Raw genomic sequence first — 19,207 nt, 5'->3', positions numbered from 1 at the left:
CTACGACAGAAAGCGGCTGATGATCAAGGCATATGAATTCCATTACCTTATTATTTAGTTCTTTCTTTTTCTTGCTGTCGTTGCTGTAGGGTTGCTGTCGTTTGTATGTCTCTGTTACGGTCAGCTGAGTTAGCGGCGTTGCTGCACGCTCCTTGTCTTTCTCTGCTTTAGCAGCAGCCAACTTTGAAAACTCCGTATACTCCTCGATGTGAGAAACTTTCAAATGTCTTATCAGGTTGGTTGTGTTGAAATGTTTTTGTAGCATTCCTCCTCGAGGTATCTCCTTTGCACACACCTTGCAAACTGCAAATTTATTGTCCTTTTCGGACACATTGTAAAACTCCCATACCGGCGACGCCATTTTCAGTGTTGATTCTTTTTTTTTAATCTCCCTCCTCGCCTGCCCGGCTTTCAGTGTAGAGACTGCCACGCCCCCTTAAGAGACATGGGTCTGCGAAGTGGGAGTGCATGGCCTGGCGGCGGTTTGTTGTTATATTGTGTATTTGAAACGTCAACTGATCGGCCTGCTTTGGTCTATTTTTAGAATTCCGATCAAAACCGATAGGGGTATTATCGGCCGATTGCGATCGGTTGCCGATCGATCGGTGCATCTCTACATTGAACATGTGTAGATTTGGAAGTTGGAAGTTGGAAGTGTCACCATTGAACAAGTGTGGATTTGGAAGGTGGAAGTTGGAAGTGCCACTATTGAACATGTGTAGATTTGGAAGTTGGAAGTCTCACCATTGAACATGTGTGGATTTGGAAGTTGTAATTTGTCAGTGTCACCATTGAACATGTGTAGATTTGGAAGTTGGAAGTTTCACCATTGAACATGTGTGGATTTGGAAGTTGTCATTTGTCAGTGTCACCATTGAACATGTATACATTTGGAAGTTGGAAGTGTCACCATTGAACATGTGTGGATTTGGAAGTTGAAAGTGTCACCATTGAACATGTGTAGATTTGGAAGTTGGAAGTTGGAAGTGTCACTATTGAACATGTGTAGATTTGGAAGTTGGAAGTTGGAAGGGTCACCATTGAACATGTGTGGATTTGGAAGTTGGAAGTGTCACCATTGAACATGTGTAGATTTGGAAGTTGGAAGTGTCACCATTGAACATGTGTGGATTTGGAAGGTGGAAGTTGGAAGTGCCACTATTGAACATGTGTAGATTTGGAAGTTGGAAGTGTCACCATTGAACATGTGTGGATTTGGAAGTTGGAAGTTGGAAGTGTCACCATTGAACATGTGTGGATTTGGAAGTTGTAATTTGTCAGTGTCACCATTGAACATGTGTAGATTTGGCAGTTGGAAGTGTCACCATTGAACATGTGTGGATTTGGATGTTGGAAGTTGCAATTTGTCAGTGTCACCATTGAACATGTGTAGATTTGAAAGTTGGAAGTGTCACCATTGAACATGTGTGGATTTGGAAGTGTCACCATTGAACATGTGTAGATTTGGAAGTTGGAAGTGTCACCATTGAATATGTGTGGATTTGGAAGTTGGAAGTTGTAATTTGTCAGTGTCACCATTGAACATGTGTGGATTTGGAAGTTGGAAGTTGGAAGTGTCACCATTGAACATGTGTAGATTTGAAAGTTGGAAGTGTCACCATTGAATATGTGTGGATTTGGAAGTTGGAAGTTGTAATTTGTCAGTGTCACCATTGAACATGTGTAGATTTGGAAGTTGGAAGTGTCACCATTGAACATGTGTGGATTTGGAAGGTGGAAGTTGGAAGTGCCACTATTGAACATGTGTAGATTTGGAAGTTGGAAGTGTCACCATTGAACATGTGTGGATTTGGAAGTTGGAAGTTGGAAGTGTCACCATTGAACATGTGTGGATTTGGAAGTTGTAATTTGTCAGTGTCACCATTGAACATGTGTAGATTTGGCAGTTGGAAGTGTCACCATTGAACATGTGTGGATTTGGATGTTGGAAGTTGCAATTTGTCAGTGTCACCATTGAACATGTGTAGATTTGAAAGTTGGAAGTGTCACCATTGAACATGTGTGGATTTGGAAGTGTCACCATTGAACATGTGTAGATTTGGAAGTTGGAAGTGTCACCATTGAATATGTGTGGATTTGGAAGTTGGAAGTTGTAATTTGTCAGTGTCACCATTGAACATGTGTGGATTTGGAAGTTGGAAGTTGGAAGTGTCACCATTGAACATGTGTAGATTTGAAAGTTGGAAGTGTCACCATTGAATATGTGTGGATTTGGAAGTTGGAAGTTGTAATTTGTCAGTGTCACCATTGAACATGTGTAGATTTGGAAGTTGGAAGTGTCACCATTGAACATGTGTGGATTTGGAAGTTGGAAGTGTCACCATTGAACGTGTGTGGATTTGGAAGTTGTAATTTGTCAGTGTCACCATTGAACATGTGTAGATTTGGAAGTTGGAAGTGTCACCATTGAACATGTGTGCATTTGGAAGTTGGAAGTTGGAAGTGTCACCATTGAACATGTGTGGATTTGGAAGTTGGAAGTTTTAATTTGTCAGTGTCACCATTGAACATGTGTAGATTTGGAAGTTGGAAGTTGGAAGTGTCACCATTGAACATGTGTGGATTTGGAAGTTGGAAGTGTCACCATTGAACATGTGTAGATTTGGAAATTGGAAGTGTCACCATTGAACATGTGTGGATTTGGAAGTTGGAAGTGTCAACATTGAACATGTGTAGATTTGGAAGTTGGAAGTGTCACCATTGAACATGTGTGGATTTGGAAGTTGTAATTTGTCAGTGTCACCATTGAACATGTGTGGATTTGGAAGTTGGAAGTTGGAAGTGTCACTGTAACGAGTCCGATGAATGAGAGCAGGCGGGGTTGTCGTTCCCTCCGCAGGAGATCGATTTATTCGGCGATACAAAACTTAACAGAAATCTCAAAGGGTAACAAAAAGGTCCATTTAGCCGTCTCTCCGTGAATCTGGCTCAGCGTCACGCTCGCTCCGGACCTCCCTGGTCCGTTCGCTCCCGGGTCTCTCACTATAACAGAAAACAGGCACATAAGTACAGCCTCCCTGATTGACCTGAGTGCAGACACCTGCTCGTCACCAGGTTCAATCCCCCCCCCGGCCAATCCCGTGCGCTCCCAACCTGTCCATACTCCCCCTGCAGGCCAGACGTCGCACGTCCCCCCACACGCCCCCACTGCCCGACACCGGCCGGGGTCACATCCGGCCGCCGACTCACTCCCCCCCCCCGGAGCGGGAGAGGAAGTCTGCCACGGCCATTTGTGCCCCAGGCCTGTGCACGACCCGAAAGTTAAAGGGCTGCAACGCGAGATACCACCGGGTGATCCTCGCGTTGGCGTCCTTCATGCGGTGGAGCCACTGGAGGGGGGCGTGGTCGGAGTAGAGGGTGAATGCGCGCCCCAACAGGTAGTAGCGAAGGGCGCCGACCGCCCACCGGATGGCGAGACACTCCTTCTCCACCGTGCTGTACTGACCCTCCCGGTCCGATAGTTTCCGGCTCAGGTACAGCACCGGGCGGTCGACCCCCTCCACCTGCTGGGTCAGGACCGCGCCCAGCCCCCTATCCGACGCGTCCGTCTGCAGGGAGAAAGGGAGATCAAAGTTAGGGGCGCATAGGACCGACTCTCCACAGAGGGCTGTTTTAATAGCCTCAAACGACACCTGGCATGGCTCGGACCACTGGACTGTATCTGGGGCCCTCTTACGGGTGAGGTCGGTCAAGGGGCTGGCCAGGTCCGAGAAGTGTTGCACAAACTGCCGGTAGTACCCTGCCAGCCCCAAGAACCGCCTCACCTCCTTCTTGGTTCGGGGCGAGCGGAGGCGGCCACCGCCGTGGTTTTAGCGACCTGTGGCCGGACCTCCCCCCCACCCAGGTGGTACCCCAGATACTGGATCTCCCTCCGCCCGATTACGCACTTCTTCGGGTTGGCCGTGAGCCCCGCTCGTCTCAGCGACTGAAGGACGGCCGCCACCTGCCGCACATGCTGCTCCCACGTTCCACTATAGATGACCACGTCATCAATGTAGGCAGCAGCATACGCGGCGTGTGGCCGTAACACCCGGTCCATCAGTCGCTGAAACGTGGCCGGGGCCCCGAACAACCCGAACGGAAGCACCTTGAACTGGTATAAACCGAGCGGAGTGGAGAACGCCGTTTTTTCCCGGGCTGCTGGAGACAGCGGAATCTGCCAGTAGCCCTTCGTGCAGTCCAGAGTCGTATAATAGGTGGCCATGCCAAGCCGGTCCACGAGCTCGTTGATCCGAGGCATTGGGTAGGCATCGAACTTTGAGACCGCGTTCACCCTACGATAGTCCACACAGAATCGGACCGACCCGTCCGGCTTCCCCACAAGCACGACGGGACTGCACCAGTCGCTGTGGGACTCCTCGACCACGCCCAACTCTAACATGGTTGCTAATTCGCGCCGTACCACATCTTGTTTGTGGACGGGCAGCCTATAGGGGCGTGTCCGCACCGTTAACCCGTGCTGCGTCTCGATGTCGTGAGTAATTAGCGGGGTGCAACCGGGCAGGGGCGAAAAGACGTCAGCGAACTGGAGTTGCAGGCCGGCAACGTCCCGCGCCTGACTCCGCGAGAGGTCCTCGCCCTGACCTACCGGAGGGGTGGGACCTGGGCCCGGGACTTCCGGCCCGAGCTCTTCTCCCTCCGGCAGCGTCGACGCAAACGCGACAGGGACCACGTCGTTCCACCTCTTCAGGAGGTTGATGTGGTACACCTGTTTGTTTTCGCCCCTGTCCGAACGCGCTACCTCGTAATCCACGTCCCCGACTCGCCGCGTGACCACGAAGGGCCCTTGCCACTTCGCGAGTCATTTGGTGTTAGAGGTGGGCAGCAGTACCAGGACCTTGTCCCCCGGGGTGAGATCGCGTAATCTAGTCCCTCTGTCGTACAGGCGTCTCTGACTCTCCTGGGCGCGGTGCAAATGCTCACGTGACAATACCCCTAGTGAGTGAAGCTTTGCACGCAGGTCCATGACGTACTGGATTTCGTTTTTGCTGTCACTGGACCCCTCCTCCCAGTTTTCTTTAATGAGGTCCAGGACGCCCCTGGGCTTGCGCCCATAGAGTAACTCAAATGGGGAAAACCCCGTGGAAGCCTGGGGCACTTCCCGCACTGCAAACAACAGAGGGTCTAGCCATTGATGCCAATTTCGAGCATCTTCATGTACGAACTTGCGGATCATGGACTTTAACGTCCGGTTAAACCTCTCACACAAGCCGTCCGTGGCTGGGTGATAGACGCTTGTGCGGACGGCCTTGACCTTCAACAACCCGTAAAGTTCTCTAATCGTGCGTGACATGAAATTGGTGCCCTGGTCAGGGAGAATCTCTTTCGGGATTCCCACCCGCGATACGACATGAAACAACGCCTGCGCAACACTCTTCGCGGAGATGTTGCGCAACGGAATTGCTTCCGGGTATCGGGTTGCGTAGTCGATCAGGACTAACACAAATCGATACCCTTGTGCGGAACGTTCTAATGGCCCGATAATGTCCATGCCAACGCGGTCGAAGGGGGCTTCCACCAGGGGGAGGGGCCGTAAGGGAGCCCTGGGGACGGCCGGGGGATTCACCAGCTGGCATTCGGGGCAGGATGCGCACCACCTGCGCACTTCCGCCCGAATCCCCGGCCAATAGAACCGGGCCATTATCCGGTTGAGTGTTTTCTCGTACCCCAAATGGCCCGCCATTGGGTTGTAATGCGCCGCCTGGAAGACCATTTCCCGGCGGCTCCTTGGCACCAACAACTGGGTGATCACCTCCTCACTCTGGGTGTCACGACTCACCCGAAATAGCCTGTCCCTAACCACCATGAAGTGTGGGTAAGTCAGCGCCGCGTCTGGCCGGACCCGACTCCCATCAATACTTATCACCTGGTCGTAGGCTGAGCTCAATGTGGCGTCACGAGACTGCTCGAGGGGGAAATCCTCCACCGGTGGGAATCTCGGCGCTGGGACCTCGGGGTGAGGACCCCCCCCCTTCCCCCGATTCCTGAGCAGCGTCGGGCGTCCCCGCCTCGGCGCAGAATACCGCACATGACTTACATATCCCTACCTGTCGTGTCCGCATCCCCGTAGTCCCCCTAACTGCCTGTGGGAACCCCGCCCAATCCAACCCAAGAATCAGGGGATGCGAGAGGCTCGAACTAACCGCCGCCTTCACCCTATATTTTCTACCCCCACAACGAATTTCGATGGGGACTAAAGGATACTCGTGCACATCCACGTGTATACACCTCACCGAAACGTTCAATGCCTCCACCAATGCCTCGGACCGCACCAGGCGCTGGTGGATCATGGTCTGCATGCAGCCCGAGTCCAACAGCGCCTGGTGCGTCCCCCGCTGTATCCTCATCGGGATACGGTACGCCTCGCCGGGACCGTGGGGAGGAGACGGGGCCCCGGTGACGCGGACGACCTGACCCACCTCCATCATGGGGCACTCCCGCCGGAAGTGGCCAGGCCGCCCACACCGCCAACACCCCTCCCCTGCCGCCTGAGCGCCCGTCTGTGGAAGGGGGGTGGAAGGCGACTCATGTGCCCGCTCTGGACCGCCCCCCCCCCATCTCGCCCTTGGCGCCGGGGTTGGCCTCTCCCGCCATGGGGCAGCCGCCCCGGTACATGGGCCCGGTGACGGCGGTCGCTGGCTCGCCGGTGGTGGCTGCAGGTGGCTCTCCGCCAGGTCGACCGCAGCAGCGAGGTTCTCGGGCCGGTGGTACCGGACCCAGGCGGAGGTCCGAGCCGGCAGCCCCTCCACGAATCTTTCCAAGACCACGTGCTCGACCACGTCCTCCGCCGTGTTCTGGTCTGGGACCAGCCACCTCTTGGCCTGGTCCCTCAGCTGCTGGGCGAAAGCAAAGGGTCGGTCCCCCTCGCTGAAGGCCAGCGCCCGGAATCGCCGCCGATGTTCCTCGGGGTAGAGACCCAGCCGGTCCCGGATGGCCCTGGTGATCGCGTCGTAGTCCCGCTGGGCCCCGGCCGGCAGGCTGTGGGCCGCGAGCTGCGCCTCTCCGGTCAGGAGCGGTAGGAGCCGGTGCGCCCACTCCGGTCGAGGCCACCCCGAGACCTCGGCCACCCCCTGGAAGGTTTCGAGGAAGGCTTCCGCGTCGTCGGCCTCCCCCATCTTCGGGACGTGAATCTGGGCTGCGGGTCCCGGCCCTCGGGGTCCTCCGCCGCGTCCGCCGGAGGTGAGGAGCTCATGGAGCATGGCCCGATCGGCGGCAAAGGACTGGGCCAGCTCCGTGAGCACCTCGTTCTGTGCCTGCTGGAGCTGGCCTTGCCTCTCGGCCATCTGGGCCAGGTGCCCGAGTACATTTCCCAACGGGGACTGGTCCATTTCTCTGCTCTCGCGGCCCCAGATTGGGCTCCAGTGTAACGAGTCCGATGAATGAGAGCAGGCGGGGTTGTCGTTCTCTCCGCAGGAGATCGATTTATTCGGCGATACAAAACTTAACAGAAATCTCAAAGGGTAACAAAAAGGTCCATTTAGCCGTCTCTCCGTGAATCTGGCTCAGCGTCACGCTCGCTCCGGACCTCCCTGGTCCGTTCGCTCCCGGGTCTCTCACTATAACAGAAAACAGGCACATAAGTACAGCCTCCCTGATTGACCTGAGTGCAGACACCTGCTCGTCACCAGGTTCAATCCCCCCCCCCGGCCAATCCCGTGCGCTCCCAACCTGTCCATACTCCCCCTGCAGGCCAGACGTCGCACGTCCCCCCACAGTCACCATTGAACATGTGTAGATTTGAAAGTTGGAAGTGTCACCATTGAACATGTGTAGATTTGGAAGTTGGAAGTGTCACCATTGAACATGTGTGGATTTAGAAGTTGGAAGTTTTACTCTTTGTCAGTGTCACCATTGAACATATGAAGATTTGGAAGTTGGAAGTGTCAACATTCAACATGTGTGGATTTGGAAGTTGAAAGTTGTAATTTGTCAGTGTCACCATTGAACATGTGTGGATTTGGAAGTTGGAAGTGTCACCATTGAATATGTGTGGATTTGGAAGTTGGAAGTTGTAATTTGTCAGTGTCACCATTGAACATGTGTAGATTTGGAAGTTGGAAGTGTCACCATTGAACATGTGTGGATTTGGAAGTTGGAAGTGTCACCATTGAATGTGTGTGGATTTGGAAGTTGTAATTTGTCAGTGTCACCATTGAACATGTGTAGATTTGGAAGTTGGAAGTGTCACCATTGAACATGTGTGCATTTGGAAGTTGGATGTTGGAAGTGTCACCATTGAACATGTGTGGATTTGGAAGTTGGAAGTTTTAATTTGTCAGTGTCACCATTGAACATGTGTAGATTTGGAAGTTGGAAGTGTCACCATTGAACATGTGTGGATTTGGAAGTTGGAAGTTTTACTCTTTGTCAGTGTCACCATTGAACATGTGTAGATTTGGAAGTTGGAAGTGTCAACATTCAACATGTGTAGATTTGGAAGTTGGAAGTTGGAAGTGTCACCATTGAACATGTGTGGATTTGGAAGTTGAAAGTTGTAATTTGTCAGTGTCACCATTGAACATGTGTGGATTTGGAAGTTGGAAGTGTTACCATTGAATATGTGTGGATTTGGAAGTTGGAAGTTGTAATTTGTCAGTGTCACCATTGAACATGTGTAGATTTGGAAGTTGGAAGTGTCACCATTGAACATGTGTGGATTTGGAAGTTGGAAGTGTCACCATTGAACGTGTGTGGATTTGGAAGTTGTAATTTGTCAGTGTCACCATTGAACATGTGTAGATTTGGAAGTTGGGAGTGTCACCATTGAACATGTGTGCATTTGGAAGTTGGATGTTGGAAGTGTCACCATTGAACATGTGTGGATTTGGAAGTTGGAAGTTTTAATTTGTCAGTGTCACCATTGAACATGTGTAGATTTGGAAGTTGGAAGTGTCACCATTGAACATGTGTGGATTTGGAAGTTGGAAGTTTTACTCTTTGTCAGTGTCACCATTGAACATGTGTAGATTTGGAAGTTGGAAGTGTCAACATTGAACATGTGTAGATTTGGAAGTTGGATGTTGGAAGTGTCACCATTGAACATGTGTGGATTTGGAAGTTGGAAGTGTCACCATTGAACATGTGTGGATTTGGAATTTGGAAGTTGTAATTTGTCAGTGTCACCATTGAACATGTGTGGATTTGGAAGTTGGAAGTGTCACCATTGAACATGTGTGGATTTGGAACTTGGAAGTTTTAATTTGCCAGTGTCACCATTGAACATGTGTAGATTTGGAAGTTGGAAGTGTCACCATTGAACATGTGTGGATTTGGAAGTTGGAAGTGTCACCATTGAACATGTGTGGATTTGGAAGTTGGAAGTTGTAATTTGTAAACATCTGTACCAGCATTCAAAACAATAAATCATGTGACTGCTGTATCACTATTCTTAACCAGTTTCATCATGTATCTATTTTAACCTATTTATGTATTTATTTATGAACTACACGAGCAGTCCGGGCTGACCGGCTCATAGTTTTCCTGTTGCTTGCAGTAACTACGCTACCAGTGCTAACTACAGGCTAGCCGTTTTCCGTACGGTACATTGGCTGAGTAACGTCTATAACAACAATACATAACGTCCGAACGGGATAATAAACCAGCACATAACACAGTCACCCACTCGTTACACAGTTCTAACTCTCCCTGCTTACCTGCAAAGGGGAAAAATAGGTATTTTATCAACACAGTTCTCCACACACACCTATTATCTTCACTCAAGTGTGTGTTCTCATTCACTGAACAGATTCACGCGTGACTTCCTTATTCCTGAACACACCGTGTAGCGAACGGAAGTGTCGCCATTGAACATGTGTGGATTTGGAAGTTGGAAGTTGGAAGTGTCACCATTGAACATGTGTAGATTTGAAAGTTGGAAGTGTCACCATTGAATATGTGTGGATTTGGAAGTTGGAAGTTGTAATTTGTCAGTGTCACCATTGAACATGTGTAGATTTGGAAGTTGGAAGTGTCACCATTGAACATGTGTGGATTTGGAAGTTGGAAGTGTCACCATTGAATGTGTGTGGATTTGGAAGTTGTAATTTGTCAGTGTCACCATTGAACATGTGTAGATTTGGAAGTTGGAAGTGTCACCATTGAACATGTGTGCATTTGGAAGTTGGATGTTGGAAGTGTCACCATTGAACATGTGTGGATTTGGAAGTTGGAAGTTTTAATTTGTCAGTGTCACCATTGAACATGTGTAGATTTGGAAGTTGGGAGTGTCACCATTGAACATGTGTGGATTTGGAAGTTGGAAGTTTTACTCTTTGTCAGTGTCACCATTGAACATGTGTAGATTTGGAAGTTGGAAGTGTCACCATTGAACATGTGTGGATTTAGAAGTTGGAAGTTTTACTCTTTGTCAGTGTCACCATTACCATTGAACATGTGAAGATTTGGAAGTTGGAAGTGTCAACATTCAACATGTGTAGATTTGGAAGTTGGAAGTGTCACCATTGAACATGTGTGGATTTGGAAGTTGAAAGTTGTAATTTGTCAGTGTCACCATTGAACATGTGTGGATTTGGAAGTTGGAAGTGTCACCATTGAATATGTGTGGATTTGGAAGTTGGAAGTTGTAATTTGTCAGTGTCACCATTGAACATGTGTAGATTTGGAAGTTGGAAGTGTCACCATTGAACATGTGTAGATTTGGAAGTTGGAAGTGTCACCATTGAACATGTGTGCATTTGGAAGTTGGATGTTGGAAGTGTCACCATTGAACATGTGTGGATTTGGAAGTTGGAAGTTTTAATTTGTCAGTGTCACCATTGAACATGTGTAGATTTGGAAGTTGGAAGTGTCACCATTGAACATGTGTGGATTTGGAAGTTGGAAGTTTTACTCTTTGTCAGTGTCACCATTGAACATGTGTAGATTTGGAAGTTGGAAGTGTCACCATTGAACATGTGTGGATTTAGAAGTTGGAAGTTTTACTCTTTGTCAGTGTCACCATTGAACATGTGAAGATTTGGAAGTTGGAAGTGTCAACATTCAACATGTGTAGATTTGGAAGTTGGAAGTGTCACCATTGAACATGTGTGGATTTGGAAGTTGAAAGTTGTAATTTGTCAGTGTCACCATTGAACATGTGTGGATTTGGAAGTTGGAAGTGTCACCATTGAATATGTGTGGATTTGGAAGTTGGAAGTTGTAATTTGTCAGTGTCACCATTGAACATGTGTAGATTTGGAAGTTGGAAGTGTCACCATTGAACATGTGTGGATTTGGAAGTTGGAAGTGTCACCATTGAACGTGTGTGGATTTGGAAGTTGTAATTTGTCAGTGTCACCATTGAACATGTGTAGATTTGGAAGTTGGAAGTGTCACCATTGAACATGTGTGCATTTGGAAGTTGGATGTTGGAAGTGTCACCATTGAACATGTGTGGATTTGGAAGTTGGAAGTTTTAATTTCTCAGTGTCACCATTGAACATGTGTAGATTTGGAAGTTGGAAGTGTCACCATTGAACATGTGTGGATTTGGAAGTTGGAAGTTTTACTCTTTGTCAGTGTCACCATTGAACATGTGTAGATTTGGAAGTTGGAAGTGTCAACATTGAACATGTGTAGATTTGGAAGTTGGATGTTGGAAGTGTCACCATTGAACATGTGTGGATTTGGAAGTTGGAAGTGTCACCATTGAACATGTGTGGATTTGGAATTTGGAAGTTGTAATTTGTCAGTGTCACCATTGAACATGTGTGGATTTGGAAGTTGGAAGTGTCACCATTGAACATGTGTGGATTTGGAACTTGGAAGTTTTAATTTGCCAGTGTCACCATTGAACATGTGTAGATTTGGAAGTTGGAAGTGTCACCATTGAACATGTGTGGATTTGGAAGTTGGAAGTGTCACCATTGAACATGTGTGGATTTTGAAGTTGGAAGTTGTAATTTGTAAACATCTGTACCAGCATTCAAAACAATAAATCATGTGACTGCTGTATCACTATTCTTAACCAGTTTCATCATGTATCTATTTTAACCTATTTATGTATTTATTTATGAACTACATGAGCAGTCCGGGCTGACCGGCTCATAGTTTTCCTGTTGCTTGCAGTAACTACGCTACCAGTGCTAACTACAGGCTAGCCGTTTTCCGTACGGTACATTGGCTGAGTAACGTCTATAACAACAATACATAACGTCCGAACGGGATAATAAACCAGCACATAACACAGTCACCCACTCGTTACACAGTTCTAACTCTCCCTGCTTACCTGCAAAGAGGACAAATAGGTATTTTATCAACACAGTTCGCCACACACACCTATTATCTTCACTCAAGTGTGTGTTCTCATTCACTGAACAGATTCACGCGTGACTTCCTTATTCCTGAACACACCGTGTAGCGAACGGAAGTGTCACCATTGAACATGTGTGGATTTGGAAGTTGGAAGTTGGAAGTGTCACCATTGAACATGTGTAGATTTGAAAGTTGGAAGTGTCACCATTGAATATGTGTGGATTTGGAAGTTGGAAGTTGTAATTTGTCAGTGTCACCATTGAACATGTGTAGATTTGGAAGTTGGAAGTGTCACTATTGAACATGTGTGGATTTGGAAGTTGGAAGTGTCACCATTGAATGTGTGTGGATTTGGAAGTTGTAATTTGTCAGTGTCACCATTGAACATGTGTGGATTTGGAAGTTGTAATTTGTCAGTGTCACCATTGAACATGTGTAGATTTGGAAGTTGGAAGTTGGAAGTGTCACCATTGAACATGTGTGGATTTGGAAGTTGTAAGTTGGAAGTGTCACCATTGAACATGTGTAGTTTTGGAAGTTGGAAGTGTCACCATTGAACATGTGTGGATTTGGAAGTTGGAAGTTGTAATTTGTCAGTGTCACCATTGAACATGTGAGGATTTGGAAGTTGGAAGTGTCACCATTGAACATGTGTAGTTTTGGAAGTTGGAAGTGTCACCATTGAACATGTGTGGATTTGGAAGTTGGAAGTTTTAATTTGCCAGTGTCACCATTGAACATGTGTAGATTTGGAAGTTGGAAGTTGGAAGTGTCACCATTGAACATGTGTGGATTTGGAAGTTGGAAGTTGTAATTTGTCAGTGCCACTGTAGCGTGGTGCAGAGTGAAGCGACCCTCCACTACACATTTAATTTGAATGTTGTTTATTTTGTTCTGCAAAGAGCAAAAATAGGTATTTTATCAACATAGTTCGCCACACACACCTATTATCTTCACTCAAGTGTGTGTTCTCATTCACTGAACAGATTCACTGTTTTAACACAGAAAAATCATGAACATCTGTACCAACATTCAAAACAATAAATCATGTGACTGCTGTATCACTATTCTTAACCAGTTTCATCATGTATCTATTTTAACCTATTTATGTATTTATTTATGAACTACACGAGCAGTCCGGGCTGACCGGCTCATAGTTTTCCTGTTGCTCGCAGTAACTACGCTACCAGTGCTAACTACAGGCTAGCCGTTTTCCGTACGGTACATTGGCTGAGTAACGTCTATAACAACAATACATAACGTCCGAACGGGATAATAAACCAGCACATAACACAGTCACCCACTCGTTACACAGTTCTAACTCTCCCTGCTAACCTGCAAAGAGGAAAAATAGGTATTTTATCAACACAGTTCGCCACACACACCTATTATCTTCACTCAAGTGTGTGTTCTCATTCACTGAACAGATTCACGCGTGACTTCCTTATTCCTGAACACACCGTGTAGCGAACGGTCGGAGCTGGTTGGAGTTAGGTACTGCATACTGCTAGGAAACTACATTTTTCAGACAATAAACCACTCTTTTCTCACCATAAACACACAGACAATTATTACCACACTCTGAACATGAGATGTGCTAAATGGAAATCATATTAAACATGTAAATAATAATAATAATGTAGGTATATTAACCCACTGATGGCTCTGTATGCCACATCACCATTGAACATGTGTAGATTTGGAAGTTGGAAGTGTCACCATTGAACATGTGTGGATTTGGAAGGTGGAAGTTGGAAGTGCCACTATTGAACATGTGTAGATTTGGAAGTTGGAAGTGTCACCATTGAACATGTGTGGATTTGGAAGTTGGAAGTTGTAATTTGTCAGTGTCACCATTGAACATGTGTAGATTTGGAAGTTGGAAGTGTCACCATTGAACATGTGTGGATTTGGAAGTTGGAAGTGTCACCATTGAACATGTGTGGATTTGGAAGGTGGAAGTTGGAAGTGCAACTATTGAACATGTGTAGATTTGGAAGTTGGAAGTGTCACCATTGAACATGTGTGGATTTGGAAGTTGTAATTTGTCAGTGTCACCATTGAACATGTGTAGATTTGGAAGTTGGAAGTTGGAAGTGTCACCATTGAACATGTGTGGATTTTGAAGTTGGAAGTTGGAAATGTCACCATTGAACATGTGTGGAATTGGAAGATGTAATTTGTCAGTGTCACCATTGAACATGTATAGATTTGGAAGTTGGAAGTGTCACCATTGAACATGTGTGAATTTGGAAGTTGGAAGTTGAAATTTGCCAGTGTCACCATTGAACAAATCTAGATTTGGAAGTTGGAAGTGTCACGATTGAACATGTGTGGATTTGGTAGTTGGAAGTTGTAATTTGTCAGTGTCACCATTGAACATGTTTAGATTTGGAAGTTGGAAGTGTCACCATTGAACATGTGTAGATTTGGAAGTTGGAAGTTGGAAGTGTCACCATTGAACATGTGTGTATTTGGTAGGTGGAAGTTGGAAGTGCCAATATTGAACATGTGTAGATTTGGAAGTCGGAAGTGTCACCATTGAACATGTGTGGATTTGGAAGTTGGAAGTTGGAAGTGTCACCATTGAACATGTGTGGATTTGGAAGTTGTAATTTGTCAGTGTCACCATTGAACTAAGGGTCCTAAGCGTCCGCAATGTCCCGGGACGCAGCACGATGGTAGGCAGCCGACCACGGGGCCGTGGCATCCGGAAGAAACTCCCCAGGGACGCGCAGGGGCTGGCCGTACACCAGCTCTGCCGACGAGGCCTGAAGATCGTCCTTGGGGGCAGAGCGAAGGCCCAGCATGACCCATGGGAGGCGGTTAGCCCAGTCGCTGCCCGTAAGGCTGGCCCTGAGCGCGACCTTCATGTCTCGATGAAACCGCTCGCAAAGCCCATTGCTCTGTGGGTTATAGGCTGTGGTACGGTGGACCTTCACCGCCAGGACCTCGGCGACCGCAGTCCAAAGCTCCGACGTGAACTGCGGCCCCCGGTCCGAGGAAAGGTCGGACGGTGTGCCGAAACGGGCCACCCAAGCCATAACGAACGCCCGGGCCACCTCAGCCACTGTAGTGGAAGACAGGGGAACCACCTCTGGCCACCTGGTGGTCCTGTCCACCATGGTGAGGAGGTAGGTGTAACCACGGGAGGGTGAAAAAGGGGCCCACCAGGTCCACATTCACATGGTCGAAACGCCTCTCCGGCACTTTGAAGAGAGCCAACGGGGCTTTGGTATGCCGAGTCACCTTTGCACGCTGGCACGCCACACAGACAGCGGCCCAGGCCCTGACGTCCTTCCGCAGGCCCGGCCAGACGAACTTGGCCCCCACCAGCTTGCCAGAGGCCTTCATCCCCGGGTGGGAAAGGCCGTGGATCGTTTCAAAGACCCTACGCTGCCAGCCAGCAGGCACCATGGGGCGCGGTTGGCCAGTGGAGACGTCGCAGAGGAGCGTAGTGTTGGCCGTGCCAAATACCACATCCTCCATAAGGAGCGCCGTGGGGGCCGCCCTGTAGGCCTGTACCTCAGAGTCCGTAGCCTGATCCCCAGCCATAGCTGCGTAGTCGAGGCCCAAGTGGACGGAACCAATAACCACCCGAGAGGCAGTCAGCTACAAAATTGTCTTTGCCGGCCACATGCTGAATGTCCGTGGTGTACTCAGAGATGGCGGAGTGCTGACGCTGCTGCCGACCAGACCATGGCTCCGAAGACTTGGCCATGGCGAACGTCAGCGGCTTGTGGTCAACGAAAGCCTTGAACCGACGGCCCTCCAACAGGAAACGGAAATGACGGGTGGCGAGGAAAAGAGCCAGGAGCTCCCTGTCGAAGGCGCTGTATTTCCTCTCTGTGTCACGGAGCTTCCTGCTGAAAAAGGCCAGCGGCTGCCAGGCTCCGCCCATCCACTGCTCACACACAGCCCCTACGGCGTAATCAGAGGCGTCCGTAGTAAGAGCAACAGGGGCGGTCGGAGACGGGTGCGCCAGCAGAGCAGTGTTGGCCAACGCGGTCTTGGCAGCATCGAAAGCAGCCGTCATCTCTGTGCACCAATCCAACACGTCTGCCGGCCTCCTGCCCCGCAAGGCGTTGTACAAGGGTCGCATGAGCTGGGCCGTATGGGGGAGGAAACGGTTGTAGAAGTTCACCATGCCCAGGAACTCCTGCAGGGACTTCACAGTGCGCGGGCGTGGGAAACTGGCGATGGCGTCCACCTTGGCCGGGAGGGGAACCGCCCCCTGCGGGGTGACGTGGTGGCCGAGGAAAGTGATGGAGGACCGGCCAAACTCGCACGGGTTGACAATGAGACCATGCTCACTGAGCCGACCGAACAGCTGCCGTAGATGCGTCAGGTGGTCGTCTGCAGACGCACTGGCAACGAGAATGTCGTCCAAGTAGACGAACAGGAACGGCATGTCCCGCAGCACAGAGTCCATGAGGCGCTGAAACGTCTGTGCTGCGCCCTTGAGGCCGAAAGGCATCCTCAGAAACTCAAAAAGCCCAAAGGCCGTGATGACCGCCGTCTTGGGGACATCCTGCAGGCGGACGGGCACCTGATGGTAACCGCGTACCAGGTCCACCTTTGAAAAGATGGCGGCGCCGGCCAGGTGGGCGGAGAAGTCCTGAATGTGCGGTACCGGGTACCGGTCGGGGGTGGTGGCGTTGTTCAGGCGACGGAAATCACCACAGGGCCGCCAACCGCCATCAGTTTTGGTCACCATGTGCAGGGGGGAGGCCCACGGACTGTTGGAACGGCGTACGATGCCGAGGCGCTCCATGGTGGCGAACTCCTCCCTGGCGATCGCGAGCTTGGCAGTCGAGGCGCCGGGCCCGTGCATAGACCGGGGGGCCAACCGTGGTGATGTAGTGCTCCACACCATGCTTAGCCACGGCCGATGACAACGTGGGCGTGGTGATGTCGGGAAACTCAGCCAGCAGGCGTTGATGCAGGTCCCTGGTGGCGAACGTGTTCGCAAGACAAAGCCCCCCCACACCCCCCAGCGTGCAGGGGTACGAAGCAAAAGAGAGGGCGTCGATCAGGCGGCAGTTCGTTACATCCACCAGCAGCCTGTAGGCGCAGAGGAAATCCTCCCCCAGGAGTGGCGTAGAATCCCAGCCGAAACGCCGGCCGCCGAAACACACCTCCATATACCTCGTGCCATAGGTACGAATGGGTGTGCCGTTGGCGGCGTCCATCGGGGGGCCATGGCCGCCGGCCACAGTGTCTACAGGTGTCGCCGGCAGGACGCTGCGCTGAGCCCCAGATTCGACCAGCAGCCGCCGGCCGGACAAGGCGTCAGTGACGAACAACAGCTTGCAGTCCCGACCAGCGCTCACAGCTGTTAACGAGCGCTGGCCCGGACGTTTCCCGGGGCCCCAAAACTGCAAGGCTGGCGACACTGCTTGGCCTTGGCCCCAAACCTGGCATGGTAGTAACAACACACGTCGTCAGGCTGTCGGCGGGCTGTCACAGCGGCTGCGGTGTCCGGGTCGTACCCCGGGGGCGGAAGCGGGGCCGACGTGTGCTGGGGGGGCAGCAGCGCATGGACAAACTGCTGCCTGCTGGCGAGGAAAATCCTGTCGGCCTTCACAGCCACCGCCCGGTAGTCCTTGGAGGCAAAGAGGGGGGAGCTGGCCAGAGCGGTGCGCACGGGTGCTGGAAGCTGCCGCAGGAATATGTGGGCGAAAAGGAAGGAGGGATCCGCCGAGCCCAGCACGGCCAGCATCCACTCCATCAACTCGGACGGCTTGCCGTCACCCAGGCCGTTAAGGGAAAGCAGGCGGTCCGCCTTCTCCAGCTCCGACAGTTCAAAAAGGCCCACGAGGAACGTCTTGAGTGCGTCGTACTTGCCGACAGCTGGAGGAGCCTCCAACCACGCCATAGACCTGGCCGTCGTCGCGGCATCTAAGGCTGCTACCACGTGGAAATATTTCGTGACGTCCTGCGTTATTCCTCTCAACTGGAACTGGGCTTCGATGTGTTGGAACCACGACCGTGGGCTGTGCTGCCAAAAGTCTGGTAACTTGACGGTGGCAGCATAGATAGCGCCGACGTTAGCCGCGTCGTTAGCCGCGCCGCCAGCGGCGGCCGGCGCCAGAGCAGGCGCGTTGTTATCACCGTCGATGTGCAACATAATCCAGCCGTATCCAACTCGCGTCGGGGGTCACCAATTGTGGAGTGCAGTAAATGACGAGACAAGAGACGGAGATGGGTCGAGTCAGCTTTACTCTCCACTTTAAACTAAACAAGTTACTCCAGCATGAGTTCAAAACGTAACAGCCGTAAACCAGAACACCCTTTTACCCGAACTGTCGTAAACCCAAACTGTTATCCCAAAAGCCTTTTCCTTAAAGGAACAGTCACTTGGTGAATGTCTTTATTATGTTGTTGTGGGTCACCACATTCTGATGAATCTGATGTCAATGGAAAATGTTCTACATGACTGCAGCTGTTGATGGTTTGATAGCATTAAAGGTTATAAACACCAGCAGTGTTTTTTACTACCGCATCTTGATGCAGCCTTTACAGACAGGCATTCCGAAAGGCACCACACACACACACACACACACACACACACAAAAACACTGTTTTTAATTTGTATGAGCATTAACAATTCATGCAATGGGGTTTAAAATACTACAAAGAGATTGGCTTTTACTGCTTTGTCGTATTTTGTGCAGAATGTTTTATTATTTCTTATTGCTTTCGGTTCTGATGAATCCAATGACAATTTTTACTGTTTATTATTGATCGGGACATGAGTCCTCATGTGGGACTGTGTTAACCTCCTTGTCGACGTATTATTACTCATGTGTGCTCCACCTGCACCTCCTGGCCTCCTACCATCCCTTAGAGAAGAGAGACCTCCTGTGTGATAGCCCACACAGGAGTAGTAGATAAGGACACCCCACATGGCCCATTTCAGAGGACTACCGTT

This window comes from Pollachius pollachius, assembly GCF_949987615.1.
Source record: "Pollachius pollachius genome assembly, chromosome: 17".
NCBI lineage: Eukaryota > Metazoa > Chordata > Actinopteri > Gadiformes > Gadidae > Pollachius > Pollachius pollachius.
This window is presented reverse-complemented; position numbering follows the sequence as displayed.